This window comes from Mus musculus, chromosome 7 (assembly GCF_000001635.26).
Source record: "Mus musculus strain C57BL/6J chromosome 7, GRCm38.p6 C57BL/6J".
Lineage (NCBI taxonomy): Eukaryota > Metazoa > Chordata > Mammalia > Rodentia > Muridae > Mus > Mus musculus.
In genome coordinates, this window is record NC_000073.6 from 74,250,694 (window position 1) to 74,266,047 (window position 15,354).

Sequence of the window (15,354 nt, forward strand, 5' to 3'; positions counted from 1 at the left end):
ACCTTTATGGGTTAAGTAGGTGCTATTAAGATGAATAAGAATCATTGGCTTGAGCCAGGGGGCGGAGCATACTTCATCTGAATAAAGAAGAATTCCAGGACATGACCTTATAAAAGGAAAGGAAGTTTAACCTAGCTACTGGGCTACATGACCTCCTCTGGTGGGGCAAATGTGAGGAGCACATGTCTATGTGGGCTGGGGCATGAAGGCCTAGGGCAGAGAGGGGAGCCATCCTACTCCTGCCCATCTCAGGATGAGATTTCCCCACTCTTGCTCCAGGTCTACTCCTCATAGCCCCATGCTTCCCCTGGCCCCACAGGGAAGAGTGTCTCAAAGGCATATCACTAGAACTGTTGTACCTGCTCTGGCTAGCAAGAAAGTTAAGGTTGTGGGATGGAGATTATGATGGAGGGGCCTGAAAAGAAATTTAAACTTAGTGTAAATGCCATGCCCGGGTGTCCCTAGCAACAAACTGGCCATGCAAGGGTTCATGATCATCCCTATGAATGTGTCCAGTTTTCAGAAAGCCATGCACATTGGGGCAGACATTTACCACAACCTGAAGAACATCATTAAGGAGATGGTGGTGGAGAATGTAAGTGATGAAGGCAGATTTGCACCTAACATCCTGGAGCTGCTGGAGCTGCTGATGAATACAGCTGAGAAGGCTGGGTAACACTAATCAGGTTGTGCATCAGCATGAATGTTGCTGCCTCTGACTTCTTCAGGACTTCAAATCTCCTGCTAACACCGGCAACTCTACTACAGCTGACCAGCTGGCTGAACCATGCAAATCCTTCATCTGAGATTATTCAGTGATGGGCACCAAAGGCCCATTTGAGCAGGCTGACTGTGAAGTTTGGCAGAAGTTCACAGCTAGTACAGGCAGCTAGGTGATTGGGAATGCTCTCATGGTGACCAACCCTAAGTGGATTGCTTAGGCTGTGGGTCGACAATCACCTCCTGCTCAAAGGGAATCAAATCAGCTCCATGGCTGAGTCACTACAGGTCTACCAAACTGGCCTACTACAATGGTTGGGGCACCATGGTGTCTCAATGATTTGAGGGAAAAAAGATTTTCTTATTTTTTCTCTTGTTTACTTTTTTTTTAATCCATGAATGTAATTCTTTTTTCATTTTTAAGTTTTATTGCATTATGATGAGAAAAGATACATAATTTCAATTTATCTGAATTTTTTAACACTTAAAAACATATTTTGAGTAAATAGAATTGCATCACATTCTTCTTTCCATTTTGTACCCCAACTACACCTGAAGACCCTTTCATTTTTTATCATGTTCTTTAAAATGTATAAAATATTGTAAAAATAAAAATGAGTATTATAAAAGTTGTTTGATATAAAACAACAATCAATTGAACAGGACTGAGGATATTTTCATTGCTGATCTAGTGTTCAGGCTTTGTGTTGGGCAGATCAAAATTGGTGCCCTTTGCCTATCTGAGTGCCTGGACAAATAAAATCAGATCCTCAGAATTGAGGAGGAGCTGGGCAGCAAGCCCAAGTTTCTTAGCAGGTCCTTCAGGACTCCACTCCTCCTGCCAAGCAAACCATGGGCTAGTAATACTAGAAGCCCTCAGTCAATGCCAGCCGCAGAGAATCTGTCTCTGATGTCACTGAGGTGGCTACGGGCTGACCCAGTTCTTGCACAACCTCTGTAGTCCCATGGGCTCTCTCCTCCATGCCACTACTTCCCTAGAAGTTCAAAGCCAAGCCTGACTACCCAGAGAGGCCTGATGGAAATCTCAGATCTGGAACCATGTGATTGGTTCAGACCATTGTTTCTGTGACTGCACTTCCCAGCTAGAGTCTGAAATCACAACTCTAGTGTAATTTGCAGGGTTGCCACAGCCAAGACCCTCCAGTGGTCCTACATCCTAAATAAAAGCCTCAGAGTGACCCATTAAAAGAAAAGGTCTTTTCTGGTATTTTCTCCTGTATCTCATATTAGGGATTAAATTCTAACATCAATTGGAAAAGAAATGTCTATTGTCAGCAATCCCTTCCAAGAAATGGTCATAACCAACGTGGCCAGCGGACTCAGGCCATTTAGAAGAACAATATGCTGAAGTCTCCCTTCAAGCTGGCCTTCAGGGAGCCCTAGCCAAGCCTTGGAAGCTGGAGGAAGGATATGGTTGCCACATGGAGAACATACCATCCTACTGAGCCTAGGTTTTTCTCCTTGCGCTACGGTAGGATGTGGTTGTTAAAAAGAATTGCTTACTTCTAGAAATTTCTATCATGGGTTCTTGAGCTCCGTTTCACTAGCCTGTCTTGTTACCAAGTAGAATACAGTTCCTAGCAGTGGGAAGGATGCCATTGAGGTCAGTCATGGTGGGATGGGACAACCAATGTGTACCTTACCTGGAGTGATTGACATACTGGTTTAGCTCCATCAGCAGGTTCTCCCTCTCAGACACTGTTGCCCTTGCATCCTAATGTGATACACCCATGATCCTCCAGGGCTCGTTCAACACTGACCCCATCCCACTGAGGCTCTATACAGGACACGGTCATGTCCTTTGCTTGGATCCCAGAGTATGCTCTTTTTCTCACACCAGTCATCAAGGTTATTAACATCTCCCTCCTCCCGACTCCCGTCTAAGTCAGCTCTTGAATTATTTAGCAAAGGCTGACTCCCTTAAAGCAGATCTTCATCCCTCTGTTGTATAGTTTTTATCCTGGTACATAAGGATCATGAGAGCTGCCTAGCTGGGGTCTGGGGCTTGGAAAGATTTTTTTTTTTTTTTTTACTTCATTGTGGTTAAACTTGACTTGGCCTTGATGACTTTGGCTCCAGCTGATGTGTTGCCCACCCCTGGTTCTTTGGTCTCATCTGGTAAAAATCTCAGGTTAAGGCAGCTGTGTAGACACCGAGAGTTTAGACAGAGGCAAGGCCTACAGTTTTCATGTCAAATAGATGTGGTAGATCCATATTTTACTTCAAGTCAGAGTAGTTTCTATGAGTTTAATTTGTACCTGTTCTTCACAGTGACAAGAAGGCACACCCAAATACCTGGGGATTCCTTGTTCTTTTCCTGAGTTTATATTTATACTCTGATTGAATCATCTAAAACAATCATAGCCCAATTGGTCCTCGGTATCTGCCATGTTGTCCTTTTCTGTGGTCTCTGTTGTCTGTATACTTGCCGGATAGTTGTTGCCTTTGTGAAGGTTTTCTCCATCTGGAACTTTCTTTTCCCTAGCTCTTGTCATATTTTCTGAGTACAGGTATCCTCTTCTGTTACCATCTAAATTTTCACCTCCTGAGGTACAATGGGAACCGTTAACAGTTAACAACAAGTACCAGGATCCAACTAATAGGGGTGAGTGGGGGCTGAAGCCAAAGGCTGGTGAAAAGGAAGTCCTGAGTTGCAGTGTTTACCAGCTTCCAGGGTGTAAGAAAGAGCTCTCGGCACCACCAGTTTCAAGGTAGAAATGGTATACAACCAACTCAGGACCTTCTAAAATTTTCCTGATTGTACTGACTGCTTCCAGCAAGCTGTTATGTATTTGTGATTTGTAAGTCCTGTAACCAGTTCTCTGGAAGTGAGTTGATTTTGGCTACTCTAGCCAGCAAATGTGATAAAGTTTATGTAGCTCATACCTCCGAGAAATGAGTCTGATTTTCCTACCTGTTCTGGATCAGCTACAAGAACAGAAAATAGTGTCAGTTTTGTAGGGCTTTGTATATGTTGTTGCTCTCACAGCTGTGACAAAATGCCTAAACAAATCAATGTAAATAAGTAAAGGTCTGTCATGGTGGGGAAGGCATGAAGGTAGGAGCATGAGGCAGTTGATCATATTACTTCAGGAAATGGAGACAAGGATGTTGGTACTCACATTTTATTTTCTACTCACTATGGGGTAAGAGCCCAAGCAATAGTGCCTCCCACAGTGTAGGGTGTTTTCCCTCTTCAATTAGTCCAGTCTAGAAACTCTATCACAGTCAGGCCCAGAGGTTAGGCTCCTAGATGACTCTGGGGCCTATCAAGTTGACTGACTTAACCATCATGGTTAAGAGCATGACATTCTCTGCACTTCTTGCAGCCCACTGTGGCTGTGCTATCTCTTGCTTTCTGAGTGCTGCTTCTTGAAGCCTGGGGGATTCTTTTCTCCTTGGTGGATGGCTTTGCATCAAAGGCCATAACTTCTGTTTCTCGGTCTGCCTCTCCATCTTGATGATTCCACTGCCAAAGGCCTTGCTTTTACAATGGCTAATCCCTCTGCTTCTTTATCTCATCACTCTCCTAAAGCAGTGAACATGGAATGGACTGCTTGACTGAAGGGAAGAAAGGACCAAGAGAAAAAAAGTAAGTACCACAGGAAAGACTCATTAATCTTTTCTCGAAGTTCCGTTTCACCATAGCCACAGTAATGCAGCAAGAACTGGTAGAAAAGATAAATGATAGGAGGGGGAAAAAGAAAGAAAGCAGGAAGAGCTTGCGGCAGAATGTGATGTAGACACAGTGCTATATCATGTGGCGTATCTTTCTCTTTCCTCTATAGTGAGTTCACCAGACATTTCCACTGCCATGGGTCAAGCACAGTTCCTAGAAGCACTGACTGCCTTTTGCCATCCCCTCTCCATGCTGAGAATGTTGTTGATGTGAGCCTTTCCATTAAGAAGAAAGGGGCACCCACAAAGAAGTTTCCAGACCTTGTACTTAGTAAATGATAGCTGCAGAAATGGAGGAGTAAAGAGCAGTGCCACAAAGCGGTTAAACCTGGTTAAACTGCTTGGGACTCTGCTCCATCATTTAGTGAGTCCTGGCAGGCAGGGGTTGTATTTATCACATTGTTGTTGCTGTGATCTTGGCACACTCAGCTTTTCTTTTCCATTTACTATGGGACAAGAGCCCATGTGCCTCCCACAGTTAGGCCATTATTACTCCCCTTTAGCAGACATACCTAAAAAGGAAGTCAGTTACTGGTTCATGGTTTGAAGGTGTCATCCACGAGAACTTGGCTTAGGTGTTAGGTAGAGTCGTCAAAGGCACACATCCAGTGACCTACTTCCCTCAGACAGGTCCTACATCCTAAAGTTTCCACAACCTCTCACAATGGTGCCACCAGCATCCCACACCTGAGTCCGTGAGAGACATCCATATTCAAACTGTTACAGAGTAAAGGGTGTACTGATAACTTCATCCTAACTGCCTATTAGATCATAGACTTTGTGTTTTGCTAAACTGTTTTCAACCCTTTACTGACTGGTATGAGACTTGTGTAGTCAGAAAATAGATGTTGGATTTTGTTATTGTCTGGCTTCACTATGGACTTTCTGTAGTAGAAGTCATTTCCACTCAAGAAGGGGTGGAAAATGTCCATTTATCAATGCCATACTACAGCACTTCAGTCTTCTAGGTCTATCTAATCTATTGTTTCCATTGGTTTGAGTTGATATTGCCTTCTATATAGGGAATAGTGATTTTTTTTTTTCTTCTCTGGGAGAGAGATGGAATAAAAATTTCAGGTTCATCTAGTTTCTAGCTATGTCAGTATCTTAACATTGCAAAGATATGGCTCTGTTTTGAAGTAGAAATAACCTGTTAGAAGCCAGAGAAGGCTGATTTTCCTTGGCCTGGGAAGGGGATTTGCTATACTGTTGATTCAATCCCTGAAACTCACACAGCACCGCTTTGATCTTGTGGAGACTGGAAGATCTTGGAGAGAATGGCGCAAAGGGAATTCAAGATCAGCAGTTGGTAACACACTCTGCTACCTGACCATTGGCTTGGATTGCTGTGAGCACCAGCTGCCTGCAACCTTGGGTGGGTCCTTGAAGAAAATAATGTGGCCAAGCTCCAGTTAGGAAATCAGATCAAATGCAAGGCCAGGCTCTTGGCAGGGAGAAAAAAATGAAAAGCACTCTCATTATTTTTTTCCTCTCAAGAAAAGTTGATATATCTGATATTGCAAGTGGGATAAAGCTTTCTAAATCTTGCTACAGCTTTTTTTTTTCTGAATACGAGGGCCCAGTTTTTGAATTTTCAATATTATTATTTTTGTTTTCTTTATTTTTAATTCTTTGAGAACTTAATATAATGTGTTTTTATCATATCATATTCTCCCCTTCCCTCACTCCTCCCAGATCTATCTGCTTTTCCTTCCCCTTTACTTTGTATCCTTTAAAAAAAAATCAAGTACAATTTGTGCTGCTCTTTTACCCTGGGATGTGTATTTTTCAGTGTGGGTGGTTAACCCACTAGGGCCTGCATCTTTAAAGAAAATGGTCTCTCCCTTTCTCTTGGTAGCAATCAACCACCAATAGCTCCTTAGCTAGGGGTGGGATCCATCTCCACCTCCCCCCTCCTCACTGTATTTTGTCTGTCTCGAGCCTTTTCATATCTTGTGAATGAATGTCATTTCATATTTCATCTGCTGTGAATTAATATGTACAACTTCCCTGTTGTGTCCAGAGAAGTCTGTTTCCCCATAGTTGTGTACTGCTATGGCTCTTATAGTCTTTCTACGCTTTTCCATATGATCCTTGAGCATTGAGAGGAGACTGCATGATATATATGTCTCATTTAGTGCCAAACATTGCACAGTCTCCTTTTCTCTGTACCTTGATCCACTGTGGGTCTCTGTGTGAGTCGCTATCAACTGCAAACACGAAGCTTCTCTGGTGGGGGTTGACTGATACACTACTCTATGGATATAAGATTAAGTCATTAGGAGGTAGTGTAATACTGTGTCCATTTAGCAAGAATAGTATGTTCTTCCCTGGGGCATGTGACTTGTTTAGCCTCAGGTTCTTGGCCCCAAGAAAGATACCAGGTATGGGTTTCAAATTGTGGAGTGGCCTATAAATGTCCTTAGGAAGTGATTACTTACTCCCATAATATTCATGCTACTACTGAGACAGTGGGAATACCTTGCCAGGCTGGTCATTGATATAGCTCTCAGGGTAAGAGGAGTGATTCTTTTTCTTCTCTGGTAGCTTACACAGCACTTTCCAGCACTATGAAAGGTATCAAGGAAGGATGACGTTTCCAGTTGAGAACCAGCCTTATTTTCCCATCCTCTATGACTGCGGTGTGTGGTGTCTCCAACGAGGTCTCATAGTGAAGTTCTGGAGGATAACCAAGAGCAATGGTAACCACCTGTGATTGGGGGTTTATGGGACCACATTTGCCAAACAAATAAAAATACAAAAATAGGTAACCCATTCTTAGAGGTGGGCATTTTATTTATTATCTGTCCTTTCCTGTAGGGAAATTGTTGCTCCATTATAGGATAACTCCATTTTAATTTTTATATATGCGAATGTATATTTTTGGAAGCTTCTAGAGTAATAGTTTCCTTGTGACTTTTTCTAAATATCTTAAAGTGTTATCTATCCCTCATTATATTCCCTTACATACCATGCCATTCTATTTTTCCATTAAATCCCTCCATACACTGTACATTTCATTGTGCTTCATCTCCCTTCCACTCTTATTATTTAAAATACTTTTGAGTGTGTGTTGTGTTGATATGTGTATGTAAGCAGAGGCTAGAAGAGGGTGTTAAATTTCATGGAGCTGGACTTACAGGTAGTTGTGAAACATCTAGTGTGGGTACTGGGAACAAAACTCAGGTTATCCTCAAGATCAGTACGTATTCTTAACCATTGAGCAATCTCCCCAGACCCTTGGGTCCCATTCTTCATGGCCATGATAACATACAATTATTATGCAGTTTTGGTCAGTATGTTTTATTTGTTTATTCTTTCTTTTATCTTTTTCTATTTAAACTGACCAGAGAAGCATATGGTGAGATCAGAAATAGTTGACAGACCAGAAAAAAAGGTTTTATGGTCTTAAAATTTTGAGTATTGAAGTCTGAGGCTCCCATCAGTAAGAGTAACCCTGGATGGATGGAGGTTGTGTGTGGAAAAGCTCTAAGGCAGAGGTCAATCATGGGGTCTCAGGAAGAGTCCTTTCCTATACCCTCCTGGTTTTCCCAGGGTTGGAGTAACTTGAAGATGGATACCCTGGGCAGGTCAGAAAGTTCTCCAAGAGTCTGTTATCCATATTTCTCTGTCTTACCACTACTTTCAAACTTCAGGAATTAGGAAACTTAGGAAACTTCACCTAGTGTTGGAAGAATAGGTTAGAAAAGGCTTCCTGGCATGGCTTTATACAGAAATATCCTTAAACAGTCTCATAATTTTCTCATAATCCCTGGTAATAGTAGACAGCATACTAACTGCTTCGGAGACATAGAATAGAGCTCAGAAATTGGCTTAGACTAAGAAACCTCTTGATAGCCTTTGGAAGGGATATAGGACACATACCAGTGACATGTTCTTCTCTCTAAACCCTGTAGCAGAATTTTTGAGAATAATGGGAAAGAGGAAACATGGCTATACTTACTTAGAAAATAAAGACTACATAATAATACTGGGAGACTTCAACACCCCACTCTCATCAATGGACAGATCCTAGAAACAGAAACTAAACAGAAACACAGTGAAACTAACAGAAATTATGAAACAAGTGAATTCAACAGATATCTATAGAACATTTTATCCTAAAACAAAAGGATATACCTTCTTCCCAGCACCTCATGGTACCTTCTTCAAAATTGACCATATAATTGGTCACAAAACAAGCCTCAACATATACAAAAATACTGAAATTATCCCATGTATCCTATCAGATCACCACGGACTAAGGCTGATCTTCAATAACAACATAAATAATAGAAAGCCCACATATACATGGAAGCTGAACAACTACTCAATGATAACTTGGTCAAAGAAGAAATTAAGAAAGAAATAAAGACTTTTTAGAGTTTAACGAAAAATGAAGCCACAACATACCCAAACTTATGAGACACAATGAAAGCATTTCTAAGAGGGAAACTCATACCTCTGAGTGCCTCCAAAAAGAAACTGGAGAGAGCACACACTAGCAGCTTGACAGCACACCTGAAAGCTCTAGAACAAAAGGAAGAAAATTCACCCAAGAGGAGTAGACAGCAGGAAATAATCAAACTCAGGGCTGAAATCAACCAAGTGGAAACAAAAAGATCTATACAAAGAATCAACCAAACCAGGAGCTGGTTCTTTGAGAAAATCAACAAGATAGATAAACCCTTAGCCAGACTAACTAGAGGGCACAGGGACAGTATTCTAATTAACAAAATCTGAAATGAAAAGGGGGACATAACAACAGAATCTGAAGAAATTAAAAAATTTATCAGAACCTACTGCAAAAGGCTATACTCAACAAAACTGGAAAACCTTCATGAAACTGACAAATTTCTAGACAGATACCAGGTATCAAAGTTAAATCAGGATCAGATTAACGATCTAAACAGTCCCATTTGCCCTAAAGAAATAGAAATAGTCACTAATAGTTCCCCCCCCCCCAAAAAAAGCCCAGGAACCAGATGAGTTTAGTGCAGAGTTCTATCAGACCTTCAAAGAAGACCTAATACCAATACTCCTCAAACTATTCCACAAAATAGAAACAGAAGATACTCTATCCAATTCATTCTATGACGCCACAATTACTCTGATACCTAAACCACACAAAGACCCAACAAAGAAAGAGAACTTCAGACCAATTTTCCTTATGAATATCAATGCAAAACAAAATACTCAATAAAATTCTCACAAACCGAATCCAAGAACACATCAAAACGATCATCTATCATGATCAAGTAGACTTCATCCCACAGATGCAGGGGTGGTTCAACATACAGAAATCCATCAACATAATCTACTATATAAACAAACTCAAAGAAAAAAAACTACATGATCATCTCACTAGATGCTGAGAAAGCATTTGACAAAATTCAACACCCCTTCATGATAAAAATATTGGAAAGATCAGGAATTCAAGGCCCATACCTAAACATGATAAAAGCAATATACAGCAAACCAGTAGCCAACATCAAACAAAATGGAGAGGAAATTGAAGCAATCCCACTAAAATCAGTGACAAGACAAGGATGCCCACTCTCTCCCTACCTATTCAATATAGTATTTGAAGTCCTAGCAGAGCAATTAGACAACAAAAGGAGATCAAAGGGATACAAATTGGAAAGAAAAAAGTAAAAATATCTCTATTTGCAGATGATATGATAGCATACATAAGTGACCCCCAAAATTCCACCGGAGAACTCCTAAACCTGATAAACAACTTCAGTGAAGTATCTGAATATAAAATTAACTCAAACAAATCAGTGGCCTTTCTCTACACAAAGGATAAACAGGATGAGAAAGAAATTAGAGAAACAACACCCTTCATAATAGTCACAAATAATATAAAATACCTTGGTGTAATGCTAATTAAGGAAGTGAAAGATCTGTATGATAAGAACTTCAAGTCTCTGAAGAAAGAAATTAAAGAAGATCTCAGAAGATGGAAAGATCTCCCATGCTCATGGATTGGCAGGATTATTATAGTCAAAATGACTCTCTTGGCAAAAGCAATCTACAAATTCAATGCAATCCCCATCAAAATTCCAACTCAATTCTTCTCAGAGTTAGGAAGGGCAATTTGAAAATTCATCTGGAATAACAAAAAATCTAGGATAGCAAAAACTCTTCTCAACAATAAAAGTACTTCTGATGGAATCACCATCCCTGACCTCAAGCTGTACTACAGAACAATTGTGATTTAAAAAAAAAAAGTGCATGGTACTGGTAGAGTGACAGACAGGTAGACCAACGAAATAGAATTAAAGACCCAGAAATGAATCCACACACATATGGTCACTTGATCTTTGATAAGAGTGCTAAAACCATCCAGTGGAAAAAACACAGCATTTTAAACAAATTTTGCTACCTCAATTGGGGGTTAGCATGCAGAAGAATGTGAACTGATCCATTCATATCTCCTTGTACAAAGCTCAAGTCTAAGTGGATCAAGAAACTACAAATAAAACCAGAGACACTGAAACTTATAGAGGAGAAAGTGGGGAAGAACTTCGAGCATATGGGCACTGGGGGAAAAAGTCCTGTACAGAACAGCAATGGCTTGCTATGTAAGATCAAAAATCAACAAATGGAACCTCATAAAATTACAAAGCTTCTGTAAGGTAGAGGACACTGTCAATAAGACAAAAAGGCCACCAACAGATTGGGAAAAGATCTTTACCAACCCTACATCCCGTAGAAGGCTAATAACCAATATATGCAAAGAACTCAAGAATTTAGACTCCAGAGAACCAAATAACCCTATTAAAATGGGGTACAGAGGTAAACAAAGAATTCTCAACTGAGGAATACTGAATGGCCAAGAAGTACAAAAATGAAGAAGTACAAGAAGTAAAAAAATGTTCAACATCCTTAGTCATCAGGGAAATGCAAATCAAAACAACCCTGAGATTCAACCTCACACCAGTCAGAATGGCTAATATCAAAAACTCAGGTGACAGCAGATGCTGGCAAGGATGTGGAGAAAGAGGAACACTCCTCCATTGTTGATGGGATTGCAAGCTGGTACAACCACTCTGGATATCAGTTTGGCAGTTTCTCAGAAAGTTGGACATAGTACTATCAGAGGATCTAGCAATACCACTCCTAGGCCTATACGCAGAAGATGCTCCAACATGTAATAAGGACACATTCTCCACTATGTTCATAGCAGCCATATTTATAATAGCCAGAAGCTGGAAAGAACCCAGATGTCACTGAACAGAGGAATGGATACAGAAAATGTGGTACATTTACTCAATGGAGTACTAGTCAGCTATTAAAAACAACGAATTTATGAAATTCTTAGGCAAATTGATGGATCTGGAGGGCATCATCCTGAGTGAGGTAACCCAATCACAAAAGAACACACATGATATGCATTCACTGATAAGTGGATATTAGCCCAGAAGCTCAAAATACCCGAGATACAATTCATAAAACACAAGAAGGAAGACCAACATGTGGATATTTGATCCTTCTTAGAAGGGGAAACAAAATACCCATGGAAGGAGTTACAGAGACAAAGTGTGGATCAGAGACTGAAGAAATGACCATCCATAATCTGTCCCACCTGGGGATCTATCCCAAATACAACCACCAAACCCAGACACTATTGTGGATGTCAACAAGATCTTGCTGACAGGAGCCTTATATAACTGCCTCCTGAGAGGCTCTGCCAGTGCCTGACAAATATAGAAGTGGATGCTCACAGCCATCCATTGGATGGAGCCCAGGATCCCCAATGAAGAAGCTAGAGAAAGGACCCAAGGAGCTGAAGGGGTTTGCAGCCCCATAGGAGAAACAACAATACGAACTAACCAGTACCCCCAGAGCTCCCTGGGACTAAACCACCAAAAACGAAAACATATGGTGGGACTCATGGCTCCAGCTGCATATGTAACAGAGGATGGCCTAGTTGGTCATCAATGGGAGGAGAGGCCCTTGGTCCTGTGAAGGTTCTATGCCCCAGTATAGTGGAATGCCAGGGCTAGGAAACAGGAGTGGGTGGATTGGTGAGCAGGGGGAGGGGGAGGGGATAGAGGGTTTTTGGAGGGGAATCCAGGAATGAGAATAACATTTGTAATGTAAATAAAGAAACTATCTAATAAAAAAATAGAAAGAAAAGAAAATGAAGACTAAGGTTTAGTTGCATGCAATCCCAGCCTGAGAATAAAATCTTGCTCACAAGAGGAATGGACTTCAGATTGCCTTTCACAAAATAAGCAGCAAGGCATAGGGAAGATACTGAGTCTGAAAGAAAAGCATGCCTAGCTGCAGATTCCAGCTCTGTCTCCCACTAGCCAGGTGGCCTTGCATTCACCACCAACCCCCTGGAGCTCAGGTTGATCTGTGACTTGCTGAAGAATCAAGAAAGATCATAATATTATAGAAAAATCTAAAGTCCTGTCTAGACACAGAGAGCTGTCAGTCCAGGGTACCTGATCTGGATTGAGCTGAGGAGACATGGTCATCAAAATATATTGTATGAAAAAAATTTTAATTGAAAATGAAACGAAGAAGACATGGTTAGTTCTCTCTATCCCATGGCTTTAGCAAAAGTTTGGTCGTTCATAAAAAGGTGTTAGGGTAAAGTACCCTGGATGTCATGACCTCCTAAAAAGGCCAAATAAATTGCCTTTTTAGGTGACTGGACAGATATCTACTTAATGTGATTTAAGATATTATCTGAAGCAATCATGGTTAAAGAATGCAGTATGACACAGAGATATTATCTACAAATATATCTAAAGAGGAAATATAGTATATGCATCTAAACATGCTTAATAGAGAATATAGGTGCAGTGAAAGCAAAGGATTATGGGACCTAGCAGCAAACTTTTGTTTCTAGTAATTGAGTGTTTCTAGTAATTGAGCTGGAGAAGGTCGAGTCACTGGACTCTCAATGTATCACCTCAGAGTTTTCTGGTTTATTAAGACTTTCCAAGCTTCTGCCTGTGGCTCCCAGACACATTTGAGTGTGTTTCTTCTAGGGATAATAGGATTGGGTAAGATGCCACATGGAAACTATTACATGAGTAAAATTTTGAATCATTGGCAAGGAGTCCAGCTCAATGAGCCGATCCCAGGAAGCCCATTGTTCCTCAATACAGATGTATTTGTCACTCCTTTCTGAACTTTCACTATCCATGATTTCAGTGACCATTGGACCATCAAAATTAAGAACATTAGATAGAAAATTCTGGAAGCGAATAGTTGATTAAGTTTTACATTTTGGACCATTAGGAATACTGTCATAAAGTCTTACCTTTTCCAAGTATCCACGCTGTATATGTTACCTACCTGTGCTGGCTAGTCTTATGTCATCTTGACACAGATATAGCCATCTAAGAGGAGGGAACCTCAACATAGAAAATGCCACCGCAAGATCAGGCTGTAGGCAAGCCTGAAGAGATGTGGATTTTAACCTGTGGGTCTCATTCCCCAAAATGACCATGGGAAGATACAAGTATTCACATTACAATTCATAACAGTAGCAAAATTAATGTTATAAAGTAGCAATGAAAATAATTTTATGGTTGAGGGTCATCACAACGTAAGGGACTGTATTAAAGGGTCACATCAAATTGCTCTGGCTAGGACTTCAAGTACAATGTTGAATAGGTAGGGAGAAAGTGGGCAGCCTTGTCTAGTCCCTGATTTTAGTGGGATTGCTTCCAGCTTCTCACCATTTACTTTGATATTGGCTACTGGTTTGCTGTAGATTGCTTTTATCATGTTTAGATATGGGCCTTGAATTCCTGATCTTTCCAAGACTTTTATCATGAGTGGGTGTTGGGTTTTGTCAAATGCTTTCTCAGCATCTAACAAGATGGAAATGTTCATGTGGTTTTTGTCTTTGAGTTTGTTTATATAATGGATTATGTTGATGGATTTCCATATATTAAACCATCCCTGCATCCCTGGAATTAAACCTACTTGGTCAGGATGGATGATTGTTTTAATGTGTTCTTGGATTCGGTTAGCAAGAATTTTATTGAGTATTTTTGCATCGATATTCATAAGAGAAATTGGTCTGAAGTTCTCTATCTTTGTTGGATCTTTCTGTGGTTTAGGTATCAGAGTAATTGTGGCTTCATAGAATGAGTTGGGTAGAGTACCTTCTACTTCTATTTTGTGGAATAGTTTGTGCAGAACTGGAATTAGATCTTCTTTGAAGGTCTGGTAGAACTCTGCACTAAACCCATCTGGTCCTGGGCTTTGCTGAAAGGACCCTGATATAGCTACCTCTTGTTAGACTATGCCGGGGCCTAGCAAACACATAAGTGGATGGTCACAGTCAGCTATTGGATGGATCACAGGGACCCCAATGGAGGAGCTAGAGAAAGTATCCAAGAAGCTAAAGGGATCTGCAACCCTATAGGTGGAACAACATTATGAACTAACCAGTACCCCGGAGCTCTTGACTCTAGCTGCATATGTATCAAAAGATGGCCTAGTCAGCCATCACTGCAAAGAGAGGCCCATTGGACTTGCAAACTTTACATGCCCCAGTACAGGGGAACACCAGGGCCAAAAAGTGGGAGTGTGGGGGGTAGAGGAGTGGGGGAGGGGGTATGGGGGACTTTTGGGATAGCATTTGAAATGTAAATGAGGAAAATACCAAAAAAAAGGGTCACATCATTACAAAGGTTGAGGACCACTGCTAGAGCATTCTTAGTTAGTGACTGATTGATGTGAGGGGGCCACATTTTAGGTTGTACCATCCCTGGGTTGGTGTTCCTGGATTCTCTAAGAAAGCAGGCTGAGCAAGTCATTAGGAGCAAGCCAATATGTAACACCTTCCCATGGCCTCTGCATGAGCCCCCACCTCTGGGTTCCTGTTGAGTTTGAGTTCCTGTCTTGGCTTCCCTCAGTGGGCTGTGATTCAGGATGTACAAGCCAAATAAACCCTTT

The 15,354-nt window shown here is 41.0% G+C and overlaps 1 pseudogene; it reads left to right on the forward strand.

Moving 5' to 3' along the window:
* The first annotated feature begins 442 nt into the window (after window positions 1-442).
* On the forward strand, window positions 443-1,681 carry Gm51466 (annotated as a pseudogene).
* Window positions 1,682-15,354: the final 13,673 nt, after the last annotated feature.